This window comes from Notolepis coatsorum (assembly GCF_963971535.1).
Source record: "Notolepis coatsorum genome assembly, chromosome: 6".
NCBI lineage: Eukaryota > Metazoa > Chordata > Actinopteri > Aulopiformes > Paralepididae > Notolepis > Notolepis coatsorum.
The window spans coordinates 101,584,933-101,608,559 of NC_140170.1; the positions used below are offsets into that span (position 1 = coordinate 101,584,933).

Genomic DNA, 23,627 nt, shown 5'->3' on the forward strand with positions numbered 1-23,627 from the left:
TATAAAGAGTCTCCTTCTGCTTGGTGGTGTTCTCCTCAAACTACACAATAGTATAAGTTTCTATTTATTTGATAAGCTCTCAGCATTTCATTTGTTGTTTCACTGAAGGGTGTTGTTTGATCATTATCCAGATCTATGGACTCTGTAAGTACAACAAATCATCACCAGATACTAGGGGTGTAATGGTACACAGAAGCCACGGTTTGGTACGTACCTCGGTTTTGGGGTCACGGTTCGGTACGAGTTCGGTACAACAGGAAAAAAATATTTATAATAATTATTATATATTTATTATAATAATAATTATTATTATTATTATTAAATATAATTATCTTTAATTAAGTTATACTTAGTTCCACCTAGCTTGCCGCGGTAGTCAGTGATACCGGTGTCATTCTGTGTTCAGGAATCCACTGAGTAAATTAATTGCCTACCCCTGCCCGCCCCCACCGGTGTATGCTTTTTAAGTTTCAGTTTCACTTCTAGAGTAGATTTAACTTCACGTGAAGCAGAGAAAGAAGACTCTAGAGAAGAGATGACATGTTACACAACAATGGCAGAGGATTTATAAATATTTTGGATTTAAACACAGCAGCAGCTCGACTGGAAAGGAGCTCAGCAAAAGTATGTTGTTTGCTTTATTTAAATTTGTGAGTGAAAGTCGCGCGGAAGAAAGTTGGTGTGGGGGTGGGTGTGTGTGTGTTATTTGGCGAACAAGAAAATTATGAACGGGGCGGCTGGGTAGCGCAGTGGAGAATGCACCCGCCTACCACCGCAGAAACTCTGGGATTGAATCCAGCTGTCAGCGGTACCTCCGGCTTGGTCAGTCGTCCCTACTAACACAATTGGCAGTGTTAGCGGGTGGGAAGCCGGCGGGGTATGTGTCCTGGTCATTGTAAACTGCGACTCCTACTGGTCGGTCGGGGCGCCTGTTCAGCAGGGAGGGGATCGGGGGGAAATAGCGTGAACCTCTGCACGCGTTACGTTCCCCCAGTGAGAGTCCTGGCTGTCAGGTTAAAAGAAGCGGCTGACTGACTCCACATGTATCGGAGGAGGCATGTTGTAGTTCTACACCCTCCCCAGGCCGACAGTGGGGCAATGCGCGCAACGATCAGGAAGGGAATTGGCATAACGACTAAATTGGGATGGGAGCAAAAATACAGAAAAAGTGAGAACAAAAAAATATATAAAGAAAAAAGAAAATTATGAACATTTTCAGTAATGACCCTGCTGTGTTACAAACATATATTTTGGGAAGGGGTGAATTTGGAGTTTTGAATACAATTCTGCATGCAAAGAAAAGTTCTGCACATGTGTTCCGTTAGTGGTTAACGTACTGTTGCATGCGTTCGGTACACAGTGCATAGTTACTGAACTGAAGGTCCAGTACTGAAACAGTTCGGTATGGATACGTGTACCGTTACACCCCTACCAGATACTGAAACAGATGGCCGACGATAGCTCTCAGAGAGAGAATAGGGATACGGTATGTGTCAACTTATGCAAAACACGCCCCTTTTAGTTTGATTGATTGTAGCCACGCCCCTTTTTGGAGCGTTCTGATTGGCCGAGAGGTTTAAGGGGGCGGGACTTAGGGTAGGTTATTTTGAGATGATTTATGACCCCCTAGGGCTTCTCTGATTGGTCTAGGATGTAAGGAGGCGGGACATCCGGTTTTGAGGGAGGGACATCCGGTTTTCAAAATAAACGTTTTATTTTTTTTCAAAAAAAAAAGTCTTTCAAAATAAAAGATTCAATTTTTTTTTAGATTCAAACGTTTTTTTTATTTTCAGATTGTATGTATTCCATGGTTTTCACAATATGTATTTCTGTATTTCCAAACGTTTTCAGAATATATCTTCACAATTAAGTTTTACAAGGTTGAATACATTATGTGTATTCCAAAGTCTTAAGAATATATATTCAGAATAAAAATACATTTAGTGTGTTTTCTTCAGAAAGTGCATTTATTTCAAATGCTAAATGTAAAATACATTTAGTGTGTTTTCTTCAGAAAGTGCATTTATTTCAAATGGTGAGTGTATCTTCAGAAAGTGCATTTATTTCAAATGGTGAGTGTATCTTCAGAAAGTGCATTTATTTCAAATGGTGAGTGTATCTTAAGAAATACCCTCTCTCAAATGTCTCTCAGTAGACTGAATATTTCTCCCTCTGTCTAACTGCAGCTTCTCTGAAAATTCTGGTAGTGACATCCCCCGTAGATGTCATAGGAGGCTGGAGAATGACTACGGCCAATGAGATGACTCAAAACCATCTGCCAAAAGCAGATTTATGACTCTGCGACTTCCCGTTTCTGTAGAAAAACGGCCCCCAAGGTGTCTGTGTGTGTTTTCTTATTGCCAGATGCCAAATGTCACAATCTTTAGATAAGTGTATTCCAAATTACAAATGTAATGTGTCTAATGTGTTTAAGCAAAAGTCTAAATAAATGTAAAATAATTTTTTTTGTATTCCAAATTACAAATGTATGTATGTATATTAGTTTCATGGATAAAGACATAATCTTCACTTGTGTTTAAGCAAAAAGAAAATTACAAATGTAATTTGTAAAATTAAAAGTGCACCATTACATTAGCATGCAAGGGTCTAGGGTTTGAATATTTCGTTAATACAGGTGTTTTATATTATACACTTTAATTAGTTTAGAGTTATTAAAAGAGTTGGGCTAAAAATATAAAAGTACAGAAAAGATCTATGTGTGTCTGTGAGGTGTGTGTCTCTGATCGGGGGTGCGAACAGGGCCCTCTTAGGTGCTAAAACACAGCATGGGAGGCGTGAAGATTAGGGGACAACTCAATACACATTTACAGTCATCATTCAAATGGTTTATATCTTTTGTAACATGTACAAGTAATGTACAACATTATACTCATAGCATATTTTAGTTCACACAATGTTTTCACACATATTTTAAAAGATTTCCCATAAACATGCATTATGTCCTAATAAACCAACCTACACTTTGATGAATATTGTTACACCGCTAACAGAGATGTATTATAATTATAATTTGGATAAAAACGTCAACTAATTGACTAAATGTAAAAGTAATACCAACTATTTGACAGTTTGGGTGGTGATTCTTATTTTCTTATTTCGTAAGACTAAAATTAAAAGGCTACAGATCATAAGACTTATGTCTTGTTTACATCAGAGTCCCCCTTTTTTCAATACATCCAGACATTTAGGACATAGCAGATTTACAAATACAACACTGTTTGTGAAAACAGTCCAGAAAATATCTGTCCAAGCTGTTTTAACTGTTTCAACCATCTTTAATTAAGACTTATTTTGGATATAGATCGCCTCAAGGCCTGAATGTCCATACACTGTAGCAATGCTAAGCATGCATTTTCAGGTCAACTTCCCTTACCAACATGCACATCTAACCCCTCTTTTAATGTCACAGTAACCTGAAATAGCACAGAGTGTGGGGAAAAGGCCTTATTCAAAATAAAAAAAACTTTGAAACTGTACCCATTCTGCAATCTGTTAATAAACTTTTCAATCAATCAATATATGATTAGGTATCAAAGTTAAAGAGATGATAGATTAGAGTTGGGGCGAAAATATAAAGTGCTGTAAATATCTATCTTTTTTGAGGATCTGGGTGTGAAAGGATCTGGGTGCTGCAAGGAGGTGTGAAAGATTAGGGACCAAACAACCTCTGTATATTTGCTTGTAATACTCTGCATTTACTCTAAACAAAACTAATAAAGTCTGTATTACAGCTAACTCTTTAAGTTTCAATAGTTTGGATTTAATATATAATTCATTGGTATGTTCTCTTGAATCTACATTGTGAACTATTCTTACTGCTCTCTTCTGTAATATAAATAAGGGCTTTATGTTGCTTTCATACGTGTTACCCCACACTTCCACACAGTAACTCAAATATGGTAGGATGAGTGAACAATATAATATTCGCATAGAATTATAATCAAGCACATTCTTTGCCTTGTTCAAAACAAAAAACACTCTTGGCTACCTTATTTTTTTATGTACATTATATGTGGCTTCCATGTCATTTTCTCATCCAACATAATCCTTGGATTCCTTTGTCAATACATAATGCCACATTGTCCTTCTCTCGATTAGTAAATATCATACATTTCGTTTTTCCAAATTTAGGGATAGCTTATTGTTATTAAACCATATCTTAAGTTTACACATTTCATTTGTAATTTGGAATACAGACATTTGTATCGACAGCAAATAAAACAAATTGCAATATGTTTGACACTTCACATATATCATTAATATATAAAATAAAAAGTATGGGCCCCAGGACCGAACCTTGAGGGACAACACATTCAATATAGTTTGCTCCACCTCAAATGTAATGTTCAGAAAATGTGTATTTTTAGGTCTTTGCTGTTGCTGTCATTTTGACCATCTAGCTAAAAGAGGGGTCAATGATCGCAAATGAATACATGGTAAAAAGGTCTACCAATTGTCATGCAAGAATGCACTTCTAATATGTTACACACTAGTAATACAGCCATAATATTTCCAAATTGTATTGTTCTAAACAGTGTATTACAAATACAGTGTATTTGTAGCTAATGTAGACAATAGGCAATTATATAATTGTCACCTGAAAACATATTGTTGTCTATTTTCAAGATAGCTACTTAACCAGTTCATCGCATTTAAGACATTTAATTTAGAAATTAAAATGTGATGATCAATCGTATCAAATGCTTTTTTAAGTGTATTTCCTATTCCTATTGTGTAATTCCTTTCATCCACGGTTGTGGTTATTTCTTCATATATATTCATTAAGGCTAAGGCTGTTGATCGATTTGCCCTGAATCCATACTGACTCTCACTCAGAATCTAAGAATCTAAGAATCATGAATCAAGAATCTTGGAAAATTGTGAAAGCAAAGACACTGGTCTGTAGTTGGTAAAACTGTGTTTGTCCCCAGATTTAAATAGAGGAATAATAATTATTTGAAAAAATGTATAGAAATTTCCCACAGGGATAAGGTTTATCTTATCTAAGTGTGCTAGTGTTTAATAGTGTATAGGGACATAGTGTGTAATAGTGTAATATTGTCATAGGGTAGTCCTAGTATGTAATAGTGTTATATAGTGTAATATTGTGCAAATGTGTAATCATGCAATAGTGTAATAGTGTGTAATACTGCAATAGTTTAATACATTATTTTGTTTCCTCAAACAGACATGTTCATGTAACATGCATCAATCCAGTTTTCAGTCACCTTTTCAGTCACCTTTCAGCCAACTGTGTTGAAGATTTGTAGCATGGTCCTAGGATAAACATAAATTATAGACATCTAAAATCATGAAACAGGTCGATTTTTAGTAGATTTAATCAATAGTCAGAAGGATAATGCTATTTTAGTCAAGGGTTGAGATATATCACCCCCATGACACATCCCTATTTTGTAAGACAAACAGTTTGATGTTGTAATTTCAGTGATTAGGCTCGCATGCCTGTATACATTTTTATCAATCTGCTTTTGGTGTATTTTTTAGGTGTTTGGTTATGTTTTTATCTGTCATTTTGATCAGGTCTAGCTAAAAGAGGGGATTTATGATCTCAAATGACTAAGGTTTACCAATTGTCATGCATGAATTTCAACTCTAACGTGTTACATAAGTAAAACAGACTATTTGCAAACACCATTGTTCTAAAACAGTGTATCTACTACAGGTTGTATTTATATTTTAGCTAAATGTAAAAAAACATGAGAGCACAATCCTAGTGAATTCTGAATTTGATGTTTATTGGTTGAATGTCAAGGATAAACATAAATTATAAAACATCTAAAACCATGAAACTGACTGATGCACTTAAAACAGACATGTCAACATAGTTTTTTTACCTGTTTGCATAATGATAAGGTATAAAAACAAAGTGCTTCAATACAAATGTATTTTTTAGAAGTTTAGTAATATCAAGCCCCAAATGTATTTTCTTTTAAACTGATCTAAGGTACATTATACAACTCATGTATGAATTACTTTGCAACGTCTCGTTTTTTTTATCACCCCAGAGTTTTATGCTCTCAATATTATGGATATGCATTAAATCCTACACACGATAGGAAATATTCAATCAACTCAAAGATGATGGTTCTGTGAGGTTTTGCCCGCTGCTCACCACCTTTTCTCTGTTTCTTTAAAGCCTACTGTTAGAAATTCCCTTCTCACTCACTCTCTCTAGCCCCCACCCTCTCGTTCTTTACTCTCGTTTACTCTCAGTGGCCACACCTGGACTATTATCAATTACCTCTCGCACCTGTGGTGGCAGGCTAATTAGTTCCCCTGTGGGCTTTAAATACCAGGGCTCTTCCCCTCGTTTCGGCGTGGGGTCGTGTTGTATTCATGCTGAGTCATTTCCTCTAACATCTAGACTCTTTCGGGAGATCCTCTGGTCTACCAATGCTGTATTTGGATTTCTCCAGCCTTGAGATGTTTTGCTCCAGCCTTCGTCTGCTGTCGCCGTAGCCTGTGGAGGAGACTGTTCTGCGCTCCCTGTAACTTCCACGGGAGGCACCCCAGCGTTCCACTGCAGACCCCAGCGCAGCTGTTCGTCCTGACGCACATCTAGACCAACGCGCATCTCCCGGACCTTCGAGCTTGGCACGCTCTCCAGTCACCAGCGCGCAACGCGCATCTGCAAGGGCTTGGCACGCTCTCCAGTCACCAGCGCGCAACGCGCATCTTCAAGGGCTTGGCACGCTCTCCAGTCTCCAGCGCGCAACGCGCATCTTCCAAGGATCCTCGTGCTTGGCACGCTCTCCAGTCACCAGCGCGCAACGCGCATCTGCAAGGCCTTGGCCACCTGTCGCCGTTTGCCTGGAGGGAGACATTGTACTGCGCTCTCTAATCCTCTACGGGAGGTATTCCAGTGTTCCACTCCAGACCAGCGCGCCAGATGCGCTCAAGCCTTCGCCACCTGTCGCCGTTTGCCTGGAGGGAGACACTGTACTGCGCTCTCTAATCCTCTACGGGAGGTATTCCAGTGTTCCACTTCAGACCTTCGAGCTTGGCACGCTCTCCCGACCAGCGCGCAGACGCGCATCTTCTAGACCTTCGTGCTTGGCACACTCCTCCTCGAAGACGCACCCCGAGGCGTCTCTCGGTTCCGACGCGCACACCAAGGTGTGGCGCGCACTCTGTTCCTCGGCTCCGACAGCGGCTACCCGGTGGACGACACCCTCGCCACCGCCACTGTTCCGACGCGCACACCAAGGTGTGGCGCGCACTCTGTTCCTCGGCTCCGACAGCGGCTACCCGGTGGACGACACCCTCGCCACCGCCACTGTTCCGACGCGCACACCAAGGTGTGGCGCGCACTCTGTTCCTCGGCTCCGACAGCGGCTACCCGGTGGACGACACCCTCGCCACCGCCACTGTTCCGACGCGCACACCAAGGTGTGGCGCGCACTCTGTTCCTCGGCTCCGACAGCGGCTACCCGGTGGACGACACCCTCGCCACCGCCACTGTTCCAGCACTCTGTTCCTCGGCTCCGACAGTCGGCTACCCGGTGGACGACACCCTCGCCACCGCCACTGTTCCAGCACTCTGTTCCTCGGCTCGGACAGTCAGCCACCCGGTGGCGATGCCCTCGCCCCGCTGCTGTCCCTGTACCTTTACGCATACGCCTGGGTGAGTTTTGATTGTGATGTCACTCACCCAGCGTAGTGCCCTTGCCCCCGTTCCCGCTGCTGTCCCTGTACCTTTACGCATACGCCTGGGTGAGTTTTGATTGTGATGTCACTCACTCAGCGTAATGCTTTCTGCCCCCGTTCCCGCTGCTGTCCCTGTACCTTTACGCATACGCCTGGGTGAGTTTTGATTGTGATGTCACTCACTCAGCGTAATGCTTTCTGCCCCCGTTCCCGCTGCTGTCCCTGTACCTTTACGCATACGCCTGGGTGAGTTTTGATTGTGATGTCACTCACTCAGCGTAATGCCTCTTGCCCCCGTTCCCGCTGCTGTCCCTGTACCTTTACGCATACGCCTGGGTGAGTTTTGATTGTGATGTCACTCACTCAGCGTAATGCCTCTTGCCCCCGTCTCGCTGCTGTTCCTGTACCATTACGCATACGCCTGGGTGAGTTTTGATTGTGATGTCACTCACCCAGCGTATTGCCTCCTTTAGTTCTCACTTAGTTATTAGTTTGGACATTTCATCTCCCACTCTGTTTTGTTCTCTCGTGGATATTATTTTGGACATTTCATCTCCCACTGTGTGTTTGTTCACACGAAGATAGTATTTACTTTGTTACTTTGTTATTTGGACTGTTCTGCATCTGCCCTGTTTGTTCCCTTTGAATATTAACCCTCTCCTCTGTTCTGCAGAGCGGCCCAGATGTTTTCCCACCAGTCCCCAGTTCCTCCCTGTCCCCAGCCCGCCTCCGCGGTTCTCTGTCCCCAGTTCCTCCCTGTTCCCCAGCCCGCCTCCGCGGGCCTCAGTCCCCTCTGTCCCAAGTTCTCCCCTTCTAGTTCCACCTAGTCCCTAGTCCTCTATCCCTAGTTCTCCTAGTCCCTAGTCCTCTTTCCCTAGTTCTCCTAGTCTCTAGTTCCTCTGTCCCTAGGCGTTCCCTTAACCTTCCCTTAGGCGTTCCCTTACCTTCCCATAGTGTTCCCTTTTCCTGCCCGCCTCTTAAAGGCACTTTACCTTCCCCTCTTGTGTTATTCCAGTGTTTTGTGTTTTCTCCCTTAAAGGGACAGTGCCCTTTTTCCCCGTTTCTAAATAAATATCTGTTTCTTGGCAAACCATCATACCTGTCTTGTGTTGTGCGATTGGGGTCGGTTACAAACCATAACAGGTTCTAAGGTAAATAAAATGTAATTCAGTCAACATAGTTAGTGTATAGTATGGCTAACATGTATGAAAGTTGTTGATACAATATTATAATTCATAATTCAATTCAAAATAATTACAGGCGAGGTTGTTTGATTTTTGTCCCGATGATTGAAGGAAATTCATTTTTAAGAACTATTTAACATGAAATATCTTAAAGATGTATTTTTATTCATTATAACCATGAAAATAATGCAATGTTAGGTTTTACCGTGATTTTAGTGTTCACAGATAGGAATGTATCATTCACATTCAATTATCCAAATGTACTCTGAACAGACTTGTGAAGTTAGAGGTAATGTATTATTCACATTCAATTATCCAAATGTACTCTGAGTAAAATTTACTCTGTGAAATGTACTCTGTGAAATGTACTCTGTGAAATGTACTCTGCGAAAGTTCCCTGCAATATGCAGGGTTTTACATAGACTACTAACAAAAACAATTCATATTGTTTCAGTGATGGCCTAGTTGATAGCTACATTGTCGACATGTCTTATTTTTTATTCTTATTTCATTGTATAGTGAATCCAGGGGTATAGTGGAGCGATTATATTTTGTTTTTATAATATTTTATAATATCAAAACATGTCTTATGTTCTTATATATCTACAAGTCTTATATAGAATGCTGTAAAAAGAGTCCTACTAATATATTTCACTTAAAAAACTTGTACAGAAAGATAAATTTCCGACCCCCGGAGCCCTGTCAGAGTGTATACAGGTTCTGTACAGTATACCATATGCAAATCCCATATGGTCTAGCGGTAATGATGCCCTGCTTTCATCAGGGAGACGTGGGTTCGACTCCTGCTATGGGAATAACACTTTTTTCTATACATAACAAATGTGTTGGTATGTTTTATTGTAACTGTTTGACTGTTTGACTGTTTTTAGTGCAACACTACTGTCACCGGCATTTAAGAAGGGTCTAGGGTTATCTCCTCAACACTAGGTTGGAGATGCATTTAAGTCCTATAGGTTTTTCCATACTTTTGCAAGGATATGACTGTGTTGCATTCAGTTATTTTTAAATTTGGTGGACTTTATGGTATTTATGGTTTATTTATGATTGTGATACTTCTTATTGAATTGTTTAAAGAATATGTGTTTAACCAGCGTATAGTAGGACCTTACAAATATGATTTGATCCCAACAAGTGGTGACATTTCGAAGTCTTTAAGGGATCACATTCACATAGCTGAATATAGTTAGACAACAGGATAATATTTGTATTATTACTAGGATGAACTTAAAAAAGTTAGAGAAAAGGTAGAATGAAGCGTAGTTGTGTATATTATAAATGTTTTTTATTAAAGAATATTACAAATCATGCTGCAACCTTTTTTATCAATAATATAAGCGTGTATAACATCAATAATGTGATTAATATCTAAAGTTTCTAAACACTTATGATTTTTCAGCTTAAAAGCCGTAACATCCACTATTACGGTGTATAAACACAACAGGTGTGCTCTGTTAAAATGACCATTCATATGATCTAAAATAGTAACTAAGCCGTTTTCAGATAGAAGACTTTCATCCTCTGAGAGTGTCTCTATCAGTAATTGCCAATTATTTAACAAGCCTTTCTCTCTCACCAGCTTCAACATATTTTCAAAAAGCCTTAAGCGCAGGCTATTGACATTCCCGTTTACAGTGTACAAGTGGGCATCGTTGACTTTATTAGCTATAGAATGCTTTAAAAGCAGTGCGATATCATAGTTTATAGAGGTCGTAATACAGCTGGTAGTCCTACTGAAGAAATTCCCCATTTCCTATGCTACGATCCTGGTACTTTAAACAACAGCTGATATAGGGTGTGTATTTCTGTATGGGGGTGGGGACGTAGCTGCGGACGGGTGTATATGACTCTATAGATGTGTAGGATAGAAACCTATATATTTAGAGAGTTACCTCTTAGAGAGACCCTAAAAAGAAAAATGGCAAGCAGTCTAGCTACATCTACTGTACGCACGTCAGCCCCAGTAGCGCATTTTAAGGCAGAGTTACTTGCACCATCCAAATTTGGTAGCGTGTTTTATAAAGAGATATGGCCCCTCAGAGATGGGGTACTCGGATTCTGTTATGATGTTAAATTTGAGAGAGTTGTCTTCTACAAGACCTCCTTGGAGAATTTCCAGGGTGTTGGAAGAAGATCTGAGATAGACCTATCGGAGACGGAATTTTGGAAAATGAAAAAAGATTCGTATGAGGCTATGGATGGATTAGTGGGTAGAACGCTTAAGGATGGGGAGATATTCACCCTGGTAATAAGCTCGATAGACTACGGGTATGTGTATTACGGGCGGATATCTATAAAAAGTACTCTGGCTTTTGGTGTAGAGACTAATCTAACCATCTTCTCAAGGTTCCTTAATACAAGTCATGAGTATATCCTTTTCTCAGTACCGGTACCGGCCTGGTTAGAATGTCTACGGACTTGCGGATTGGTTACTAACGAAGGGGTTAAGGTGAGGACAGACCTGGTTCATTTAAAAAGACGTCTATTCCCATACACCGAATCAGAGGAGATGGAGTGCGTTTGACCCTCATCGAAGGGGCGGAGGATGGGGCGTGTCAACCCTAAATCCTCCTTTAAAAAGACTTACAGTGCATTTGTAGTTTTAGATAGCAATCATGGCTTTGTATGTGGCACATGAGGCTGATCCTGCTAACTCTGCATTGGATACATTAGATTGCCTGTCTCCACTAAACACGCCTGACGATGTTGAGACACTACTCGCTGGCGGTTATAGATTCATGGACCCTCCTTCACAGCAACCAAACTTTGCTTGGTATGAGGCTGATCCTTCTAAGAATGGATTGGATACACTAGATAGCATGTCTCCACTATACGCTCCAGACGAGGAAGTTGAGACATTACCCGTACCCCTGTATGGTTCAACTAAAACTCCTTCATTGCAAAGCCTCCTAGACAGCTTTAGGACTAGATACAGCCCTCTTACAACGATTTGGGAGACTTCATCGCCGGATTCACCACCGTCAAACCCCGTCAGGTGTACGAATCCTAATAGCCCCTGGTACACGGGTCCTTGGGAGACTTCGTCGCCGGTTTCATCACCGCCAAACCCCGTCAGGCATATGGATGTCCCTCCTAATAGCCCCTGCTACACCCCTCCTAATAGCCCCTGCTACACCCCTCCTACATCAGAATCTGATGTATTCCATCCTGACCCCGAAGAAATACCTATCGTTGATGTAACCAACATAGCATCAGGACTGCCATCCCCAACCGGGGGTACGGTTAAGAGACTGTGTCCTACTAGAAGAAAAACCTTCCACTTCCCAATCAAAGTATCTACTCTTAAAGCCTTAGTGACAGCCGCGGAGCTGTCAGGACAATTGTACATCGATGGGTAACCGGGAATGTCAATAGCCTGCGCTTAAGGCTTTTTGAAAATATGTTGAAGCTGGTGAGAGAGAAAGGCTTGTTAAATAATTGGCAATTACTGATAGAGACACTCTCAGAGGATGAAAGTCTTCTATCTGAAAACGGCTTAGTTACTATTTTAGATCATATGAATGGTCATTTTAACAGAGCACACCTGTTGTGTTTATACACCGTAATAGTGGATGTTACGGCTTTTAAGCTGAAAAATCATAAGTGTTTAGAAACTTTAGATATTAATCACATTATTGATGTTATACACGCTTATATTATTGATAAAAAAGGTTGCAGCATGATTTGTAATATTCTTTAATAAAAAACATTTATAATATACACAACTACGCTTCATTCTACCTTTTCTCTAACTTTTTTAAGTTCATCCTAGTAATAATACAAATATTATCCTGTTGTCTAACTATATTCAGCTATGTGAATGTGATCCCTTAAAGACTTCGAAATGTCACCACTTGTTGGGATCAAATCATATTTGTAAGGTCCTACTATACGCTGGTTAAACACATATTCTTTAAACAATTCAATAAGAAGTATCACAATCATAAATAAACCATAAATACCATAAAGTCCACCAAATTTAAAAATAAATTAATGCAACAGTCATATCCTTGCAAAAGTATGGAAAAAACTATAGGACTTAAATGCATCTCCAACCTAGTGTTGAGGAGATAACCCTAGACCCTTCTTAAATGCCGGTGACAGTAGTGTTGCACTAAAAACAGTCAAACAGTCAAACAGTTACAATAAAACATACCAACACATTTGTTATGTATAGAAAAAAGTGTTATTCCCATAGCAGGAGTCGAACCCACGTCTCCCTGATGAAAGCAGGGCATCATTACCGCTAGACCATATGGGATTTGCATATGGTATACTGTACAGAACCTGTATACACTCTGACAGGGCTCCGGGGGTCGGAAATTTATCTTTCTGTACAAGTTTTTTAAGTGAAATATATTAGTAGGACTCTTTTTACAGCATTCTATATAAGACTTGTAGATATATAAGAACATAAGACATGTTTTGATATTATAAAATATTATAAAAACAAAATATAATCGCTCCACTATACCCCTGGATTCACTATACAATGAAATAAGAATAAAAAATAAGACATGTCGACAATGTAGCTATCAACTAGGCCATCACTGAAACAATATGAATTGTTTTTGTTAGTAGTCTATGTAAAACCCTGCATATTGCAGGGAACTTTCGCAGAGTACATTTCACAGAGTACATTTCACAGAGTACATTTCACAGAGTAAATTTTACTCAGAGTACATTTGGATAATTGAATGTGAATAATACATTACCTCTAACTTCACAAGTCTGTTCAGAGTACATTTGGATAATTGAATGTGAATGATACATTCCTATCTGTGAACACTAAAATCACGGTAAAACCTAACATTGCATTATTTTCATGGTTATAATGAATAAAAATACATCTTTAAGATATTTCATGTTAAATAGTTCTTAAAAATGAATTTCCTTCAATCATCGGGACAAAAATCAAACAACCTCGCCTGTAATTATTTTGAATTGAATTATGAATTATAATATTGTATCAACAACTTTCATACATGTTAGCCATACTATACACTAACTATGTTGACTGAATTACATTTTATTTACCTTAGAACCATCATCTTTGAGTTGATTGAATATTTCCTATCGTGTGTAGGATTTAATGCATATCCATAATATTGAGAGCATAAAACTCTGGGGTGATAAAAAAAACGAGACGTTGCAAAGTAATTCATACATGAGTTGTATAATGTACCTTAGATCAGTTTAAAAGAAAATACATTTGGGGCTTGATATTACTAAACTTCTAAAAAATACATTTGTATTGAAGCACTTTGTTTTTATACCTTATCATTATGCAAACAGGTAAAAAAACTATGTTGACATGTCTGTTTTAAGTGCATCAGTCAGTTTCATGGTTTTAGATGTTTTATAATTTATGTTTATCCTTGACATTCAACCAATAAACATCAAATTCAGAATTCACTGGGATTGTGCTCTCATGTTTTTTTTACATTTAGCTAAAATATAAATACAACCTGTAGTAGATACACTGTTTTAGAACAATGGTGTTTGCAAATAGTCTGTTTTACTTATGTAACACGTTAGAGTTGAAATTCATGCATGACAATTGGTAAACCTTAGTCATTTGAGATCATAAATCCCCTCTTTTAGCTAGACCTGATCAAAATGACAGATAAAAACATAACCAAACACCTAAAAAATACACCAAAAGCAGATTGATAAAAATGTATACAGGCATGCGAGCCTAATCACTGAAATTACAACATCAAACTGTTTGTCTTACAAAATAGGGATGTGTCATGGGGGTGATATATCTCAACCCTTGACTAAAATAGCATTATCCTTCTGACTATTGATTAAATCTACTAAAAATCGACCTGTTTCATGATTTTAGATGTCTATAATTTATGTTTATCCTAGGACCATGCTACAAATCTTCAACACAGTTGGCTGAAAGGTGACTGAAAAGGTGACTGAAAACTGGATTGATGCATGTTACATGAACATGTCTGTTTGAGGAAACAAAATAATGTATTAAACTATTGCAGTATTACACACTATTACACTATTGCATGATTACACATTTGCACAATATTACACTATATAACACTATTACATACTAGGACTACCCTATGACAATATTACACTATTACACACTATGTCCCTATACACTATTAAACACTAGCACACTTAGATAAGATAAACCTTATCCCTGTGGGAAATTTCTATACATTTTTTCAAATAATTATTATTCCTCTATTTAAATCTGGGGACAAACACAGTTTTACCAACTACAGACCAGTGTCTTTGCTTTCACAATTTTCCAAGATTCTTGATTCATGATTCTTAGATTCTTAGATTCTGAGTGAGAGTCAGTATGGATTCAGGGCAAATCGATCAACAGCCTTAGCCTTAATGAATATATATGAAGAAATAACCACAACCGTGGATGAAAGGAATTACACAATAGGAATAGGAAATACACTTAAAAAAGCATTTGATACGATTGATCATCACATTTTAATTTCTAAATTAAATGTCTTAAATGCGATGAACTGGTTAAGTAGCTATCTTGAAAATAGACAACAATATGTTTTCAGGTGACAATTATATAATTGCCTATTGTCTACATTAGCTACAAATACACTGTATTTGTAATACACTGTTTAGAACAATACAATTTGGAAATATTATGGCTGTATTACTAGTGTGTAACATATTAGAAGTGCATTCTTGCATGACAATTGGTAGACCTTTTTACCATGTATTCATTTGCGATCATTGACCCCTCTTTTAGCTAGATGGTCAAAATGACAGCAACAGCAAAGACCTAAAAATACACATTTTCTGAACATTACATTTGAGGTGGAGCAAACTATATTGAATGTGTTGTCCCTCAAGGTTCGGTCCTGGGGCCCATATTTTTATTTTATATATTAATGATATATGTGAAGTGTCAAACATATTGCAATTTGTTTTATTTGCTGTCGATACAAATGTCTGTATTCCAAATTACAAATGAAATGTGTAAACTTAAGATATGGTTTAATAACAATAAGCTATCCCTAAATTTGGAAAAACGAAATGTATGATATTTACTAATCGAGAGAAGGACAATGTGGCATTATGTATTGACAAAGGAATCCAAGGATTATGTTGGATGAGAAAATGACATGGAAGCCACATATAATGTACATAAAAAAATAAGGTAGCCAAGAGTGTTTTTTGTTTTGAACAAGGCAAAGAATGTGCTTGATTATAATTCTATGCGAATATTATATTGTTCACTCATCCTACCATATTTGAGTTACTGTGTGGAAGTGTGGGGTAACACGTATGAAAGCAACATAAAGCCCTTATTTATATTACAGAAGAGAGCAGTAAGAATAGTTCACAATGTAGATTCAAGAGAACATACCAATGAATTATATATTAAATCCAAACTATTGAAACTTAAAGAGTTAGCTGTAATACAGACTTTATTAGTTTTGTTTAGAGTAAATGCAGAGTATTACAAGCAAATATACAGAGGTTGTTTGGTCCCTAATCTTTCACACCTCCTTGCAGCACCCAGATCCTTTCACACCCAGATCCTCAAAAAAGATAGATATTTACAGCACTTTATATTTTCGCCCCAACTCTAATCTATCATCTCTTTAACTTTTATACCTAATCATATATTGATTGATTGAAAAGTTTATTAACAGATTGCAGAATGGGTACAGTTTCAAAGTTTTTTTTATTTTGAATAAGGCCTTTTCCCCACACTCTGTGCTATTTCAGGTTACTGTGACATTAAAAGAGGGGTTAGATGTGCATGTTGGTAAGGGAAGTTGACCTGAAAATGCATGCTTAGCATTGCTACAGTGTATGGACATTCAGGCCTTGAGGCGATCTATATCCAAAATAAGTCTTAATTAAAGATGGTTGAAACAGTTAAAACAGCTTGGACAGATATTTTCTGGACTGTTTTCACAAACAGTGTTGTATTTGTAAATCTGCTATGTCCTAAATGTCTGGATGTATTGAAAAAAGGGGGACTCTGATGTAAACAAGACATAAGTCTTATGATCTGTAGCCTTTTAATTTTAGTCTTACGAAATAAGAAAATAAGAATCACCACCCAAACTGTCAAATAGTTGGTATTACTTTTACATTTAGTCAATTAGTTGACGTTTTTATCCAAATTATAATTATAATACATCTCTGTTAGCGGTGTAACAATATTCATCAAAGTGTAGGTTGGTTTATTAGGACATAATGCATGTTTATGGGAAATCTTTTAAAATATGTGTGAAAACATTGTGTGAACTAAAATATGCTATGAGTATAATGTTGTACATTACTTGTACATGTTACAAAAGATATAAACCATTTGAATGATGACTGTAAATGTGTATTGAGTTGTCCCCTAATCTTCACGCCTCCCATGCTGTGTTTTAGCACCTAAGAGGGCCCTGTTCGCACCCCCGATCAGAGACACACACCTCACAGACACACATAGATCTTTTCTGTACTTTTATATTTTTAGCCCAACTCTTTTAATAACTCTAAACTAATTAAAGTGTATAATATAAAACACCTGTATTAACGAAATATTCAAACCCTAGACCCTTGCATGCTAATGTAATGGTGCACTTTTAATTTTACAAATTACATTTGTAATTTTCTTTTTGCTTAAACACAAGTGAAGATTATGTCTTTATCCATGAAACTAATATACATACATACATTTGTAATTTGGAATACAAAAAAAATTATTTTACATTTATTTAGACTTTTGCTTAAACACATTAGACACATTACATTTGTAATTTGGAATACACTTATCTAAAGATTGTGACATTTGGCATCTGGCAATAAGAAAACACACACAGACACCTTGGGGGCCGTTTTTCTACAGAAACGGGAAGTCGCAGAGTCATAAATCTGCTTTTGGCAGATGGTTTTGAGTCATCTCATTGGCCGTAGTCATTCTCCAGCCTCCTATGACATCTACGGGGGATGTCACTACCAGAATTTTCAGAGAAGCTGCAGTTAGACAGAGGGAGAAATATTCAGTCTACTGAGAGACATTTGAGAGAGGGTATTTCTTAAGATACACTCACCATTTGAAATAAATGCACTTTCTGAAGATACACTCACCATTTGAAATAAATGCACTTTCTGAAGATACACTCACCATTTGAAATAAATGCACTTTCTGAAGAAAACACACTAAATGTATTTTACATTTAGCATTTGAAATAAATGCACTTTCTGAAGAAAACACACTAAATGTATTTTTATTCTGAATATATATTCTTAAGACTTTGGAATACACATAATGTATTCAACCTTGTAAAACTTAATTGTGAAGATATATTCTGAAAACGTTTGGAAATACAGAAATACATATTGTGAAAACCATGGAATACATACAATCTGAAAATAAAAAAAACGTTTGAATCTAAAAAAAAATTGAATCTTTTATTTTGAAAGACTTTTTTTTTTGAAAAAAAATAAAACGTTTATTTTGAAAACCGGATGTCCCTCCCTCAAAACCGGATGTCCCGCCTCCTTACATCCTAGACCAATCAGAGAAGCCCTAGGGGGTCATAAATCATCTCAAAATAACCTACCCTAAGTCCCGCCCCCTTAAACCTCTCGGCCAATCAGACCAAACCAAATTCCAATCAATCAAACTAAAAGGGGCGTGTTTTGCATAAGTTGACACATACCGTATCCCTATTCTCTCTCTGCTCTCACTACAAATACAGTGGTTTAACAGGCAGTGACTGTGATGTAATTGAGTAGCTATCCCGGGAAGAAATGGGAGTTCTGAACAACCAATCACGAGATCCTCTTGCACCATTTTATCACCTAATTGTCTTCTGCAAATCAGATTTCACCGTGCTGCATTTAAAAGGCTATCAACCCTCCTACCTTTACATTGTCTTGCCCTCGTCCATGCAAGCATGCTCTGTGTCCGAAGCGGAAATTATCCTTCTTTTGCTGCCAGAATCGTGGTATCTGAGACCTCTGGTTATTACGCCATGCTTCCCCATGTAGTGGGCTGGAAACTCTGGGGAAGCACTGGCAGGTAGCAGCATTCTGACGTCTCACACGTTCATGTCGTTATAACAAGCCCCGGTCCCTATGGCGGAAATTTACATGTCTTTTCCTTTCCCGTTTATCAGTCCAGTCCTTGATGCTGCGTGTGGAGTTAATGGGAAGATTGCGTTTCACCAAAGGATTTAATGTTTTGTTAACATTCCAATTTTTTAAAGCCAAATTGCTAAACACTAAATGACCATATGTTGCAGTCAGAGAATGCACTGGCGCTGGTGACGTCAGGTGACCTGAGCTGCGACACTAAGCTAGTCAGAGAGAGAAATGTATATCATAAGGCTTTGTTCACGGGACCACAGCTGCACAGACCACAGAGCTAGGAGTGATCTATTAATAGTCCATTTATTTGACTATAGCTGCAGGAGATTTGGGAGACAGAAAATGCGTCACCCGTGAGAGGTCTATTACCTGTCCCACCGTGCGTACCAGGCTACCGGCATGGATCCACGTCTAGACCGACGGAGCGTTCCGGCGTGTTATTCTATAATGAAGGTGCATCGCAGCAGATTCATCTCAACCGTTTGTTTTCTTCTAGATTTACGAACGGAGCCTGGGGGATCATTTAGACACCAGATCAATTAGCCTAGGCACTTGAATGGCTTCAAAGTTTTCACTTTGTACTTACACTCATCAACATGGTGCATTTAACATGTTGCTTTCACAGATCATCACCAGAACTCTTAATTGAATGTATCATTAACCCTTTCACTACCACACTACAGAAGGTTAACCCTTTCACTACAATGTGTTAGTGAAAGGGTTAACCTTCTGTAGTGTGGTAGTGAAAGGGTTAACCCTTTGTGGTGTGGCAGTGAAATGGTTAACATTATGTGTCGCAGTGAAAGGGTTAACCATTTGGTAGTGTGGTGGTGAAAGGGTTAATTATCCAAGGTCAAAGCAGTGTAAAGAAGCGATTCATGGATACATTTGACCTCACCCTCAGAGCATGGACTGTACAATTACTGCTACAGCCTACCGCTGGGCCCACACTCTACTTGAAAGCCATAGATTAGTTGGGTGTATTCATATGCATCCTTGAAAAGCTGGGCTAGTTGAAAATGGATTTGGATCTGTTTTACCCCAGCATTCATTGCTAACATAAGCAGCTTTTATTGTCTCAATTACAGCAACATACTAAAACGTACCTGTGTTATTCCCCATATCAAGTACCCTCATTATTTTGGGTGGCAGGGCTATCCATCCTTCCACATTTTAATCATTTATATGGATCTTTTAATCATCGAAGAAACAGCAACACAGTTGGGAACATAAGCCCCTCTGCATATATTCTTCCTATGTCACCTCACCCTCCTCATTGGGTGCATCTACAATCTAGATCCATTCTGAATGAACTGGAGACAAGTACATCTGGCTGCTGTTGGTTTGACTGAGTCCCGTCATGGACTAGATGATGATTTGTGACTGCTTTTACATTTCAACCTTACAATCCGTAAATGGTATTGTGTTGTTAGCTGTCCAGATGTCAGCTGTGATGGAAACAAAGTCTACCTCTCGGAGTGTGGCCTTCAAATTGGCTTTACATCACCGCATATTCTCTCTCGAGGTAGCCAGCAAATATCTTTCTCTGTAGCTTGACATTTGTTCTTTGTGAATAGGTAACATCTCCTCGACAAGGTTCTTCAGCCCTTCTCACTCACTTGTGGTGTTTGCCCTAATCTTTGATCCAGTTTCTATTGTTTTGTTTACATCCTTCACTGGCACTGGTAGAGGCTGACAGGCCCTGTCAGCGTTGGTTTTTTTATGTGTCAAGTTCGATTTCATATTTTTTGCGGTTGCAAACATTTTGCTCCCCCCACATAGTTTACACGCACACCTGTTGAACGTGTAACGTTACCTATCTTCCTGCTGGTTTTTGGCTAGTAGTGATCTTGCTCTGACCTGCCTGCGCCCACACATAATCTACCAAGGACCGCATATAAACGTAATCTAACATTATAGGAGGACAAAAAAAAACACTTGTCATTCTGGTAACAATGTAACGCAGTAACGCAGCGTTATTTAGTAACTGTAATACAATTACTATTTTGTAAATTGTAAAGCCTTACTTTACTTGTTACTGGGAAAGTAATCAAATTACAATAACACGTTACTAACACTGTTCAGTACATACTCTTCTCATACAACGGCTGGTGGATGGTGCCAGGGTGGTCGGGTGCACACACTTTTATTCTCACCCTATGTATCCTTAACCCTAGTATCTCATAGCCATCACTCGCATTCTACTAACATGGCTTTTAGACTCAACTATGGGCTTGTCCTACAGCTCCAATCTGCAGGAATTGGATTTTCCTACCATGAGCCATGGTAGCATTGTATCTATGGCAGGAGATATTACTCTTTTTCATACTTTCCCTTAACCCTGCCGTGGGCTTCCTGTGGGCTTCCAGGAAATGTGATTATACAATCAACAGGCACTGGTTGGAGTGACTCCTTAATGGGAGGAGACTTATATTTTTCCTACTTTCTCCTCTAACCCTACAGAGGGCATTGGTTGGCTCGAACAGCTACTAGTCAGTGATTTTCAATGGCAGGAGACCTCTCTACCTATATCATATTTTATTATATTTTTCTGTTAATCCTAAACAGAACATGGGCAATGTTCCTGTGAGCTACTGATTGCAACAGGAATTCAATTTGCCTCCAGCAATCTACCGGTTGTAATGAGCAACTCTGTTATAGTAGACCTCATAGCTATTCCTATTTCCCCTCTACTCCTTCAGTGGGCTATCTACCAGCTGCAGTGTCTTGACGACTCTAGAAGCCCTCACTACAGCCAGCCACTTTCATGGGTATAATCCCAGCAAGATACTGGTTGGTAGCATAACCATCAATCAACAATTGTTATCCTTAGTTTAGTTAATTGTTGTCCCTGTCACATCCTAATTGACCTGACCTTCCATGGGCTTCATTCCAGCGATACTGGTCGCAGTGGCCCCGTTATTATCAGGAACCTATTCCATCCATCTATGGAGGTTCTCAGGTTTCTCCAGTGAGCTGCTAGTCGCAGTGGCTCCTATCCTATGACCACAGGAATGGGCTGCATAAGATTGCCAATGCACTTAATCTTCTCATCTCAGATCTCACCTGCTCTTCTATCCTGCAAATCTGTGGGGGAACCCACTTTCTCGACCACAATTCATAAATTAATAAATTCTGTTTTACAATCAAGTCCTCTGCCTGTGTCAGTAATCTGCCTAGGATTGTTTTGTCGACTCATCAAGATGTGGCTCTCCTCATGTGAGGTCATCTCTTTGGGGCTCTCATCAAACTGGCAGGATGCCATCGCTCCAGAGTCCTTGGCAGGGTTTGCTTGTTGCTCCCCATCTGCGATGTTCTAAACGAAAGTTCAACTGAGAGACTGAACTTCTCTCCGACGTCACGTTATCCTCTTACACCATTCTCCTAATTGTCCAATTCCACCGTGCAATATTTAAAAGGCTGTTTACATTGTCTTGCTGTCACACCACCCAGCACCGCCCACAGGTCCACCAGGCAAGGGGCGGGCTCAACCTGGCAGGATCCCACCGAGTTCTCTGCCCTCTACTTGGCAGGGTTTGCTTGGTGCTCCTCATCAGCGATGGGGTCTGCGCCAAAAACTAATTATTATTATTAACATTATTCATTCTGCTATGCTACATTCACAATATATTCTGTGCCATCGTTTCATATTAAACTATCATCTATATATCACTTAGATTGGGAAGTCTCTTTTAATTCAATTATCCATGAATCTGTAGAATAAATATTTGCAGTAATACACTGTGCACACAATCAATAGGCACAGTGCACTAGACACTCGGTTGATACTGAAGTTAATATCTGTCATCAACAGGTGCAGGGTGCCTTCCCAGGCCTGTTAAGGTGTGTGTGTGTGTGTGTGTGTGTGTGTGTGTGTGTGTGTGTGTGTGTGTGTGTGTGTGTGTGTGTGTGTGTGTGTGTGTGTGTGTGTTGTGTGTGTGTGTGTGTGTGTGTGTGTGTGTGTGTGTGTGTGTGTGTGTGTGTGTGTGTGTGTGTGTGTGTGTGTGTGTGTGTGTGTGTGTGTGTACACGCGCACACGCGTGCGTGTAATAACACGATGACTGATAGAGCTAAATCAACACCTGCTGCTGTAAAGCAGGTGTTAAGCCATGGAGGTCTTTTACTGGGGACGGGAAAAGTGGGCTGGAGCTGTGTTTTTCTCTTTCTCTCTCTCTCTCTCTCTCTCTCTCTATCGCTCTCTCTCTCTCTCTCTCTCTCTCTCTCTCTCTCTCTCTCTCTCTCTCTCTCTCTCTCTCTCTCTCTCTCTCTCTCTCTCTCTCTCTCTCTCTCTCTCTCTCTCTCTCCCTCTCTCTCTCTGCACTGAGAGCCGGCTCTGACTGAGCGTCCCTATTTTACCATCTGACAGCATCTGTTTGTGAAAGGCCGCCTATAGATCATGGACCCAATTACATGTTTTAGACCGATTTGGGTCACAATGTCTACATGGAAATGAAATGCTATAAAAGGGTTGTAAGTGGTTTTCCATTTCTCCTGGATGAACGGAATTGCCGTTGATGTCCACCATCCAACAGCACTTTGGGTGTATTTCATTTGGACACTTGATTGATGAGGGAGGGTGGGGGGGGGGGTACACTGTGATTATGTGACAGCTGTCTACAAGCTGTGTTGTTT

At 39.3% G+C, this 23,627-nt stretch overlaps 1 protein-coding gene across 1 annotated transcript in view; it reads left to right on the top strand.

Annotated features, from left to right (window-relative positions):
- The window catches only part of LOC311229628 (rap1 GTPase-activating protein 1-like), a 63,114-nt gene that overhangs the window by 29,175 nt on the left and 10,312 nt on the right, over positions 1-23,627 (top strand). The window lies entirely within an intron of this gene.